Genomic DNA, 354 nt, shown 5'->3' with positions numbered 1-354 from the left:
TTCTATGCCACACACCTAGGTATGGTAATCCTTGTTAAACTGAAGGAACACTCGTTAGCCGACACAAGTAATAAACCTATCCCAGGGTGTAGCACTATTATTATTGTTACATAAATGTACTTAAAGCAACACACCTGATGATGTATGACATGAGTTCCAGTTACACTGCAGTGGGTAGGTAGAAATAATATTAAGGTTGAATCTTGCTAGCTATACAATATTTGCAGAAATATTTTTTTTGTCTTCTATTAGAATGTCTTATTTCTTTTAAGAATATTAGTGATTATAAAATGCTTTACTGAAATGCTATCAGAGATTTTCTAAAGTATGCTATTCTAAACTCTCCTCAAGCAT

This window comes from Penaeus monodon, chromosome 32 (assembly GCF_015228065.2).
Source record: "Penaeus monodon isolate SGIC_2016 chromosome 32, NSTDA_Pmon_1, whole genome shotgun sequence".
Lineage (NCBI taxonomy): Eukaryota > Metazoa > Arthropoda > Malacostraca > Decapoda > Penaeidae > Penaeus > Penaeus monodon.
Note: the sequence above shows the minus strand (reverse complement) of the source record.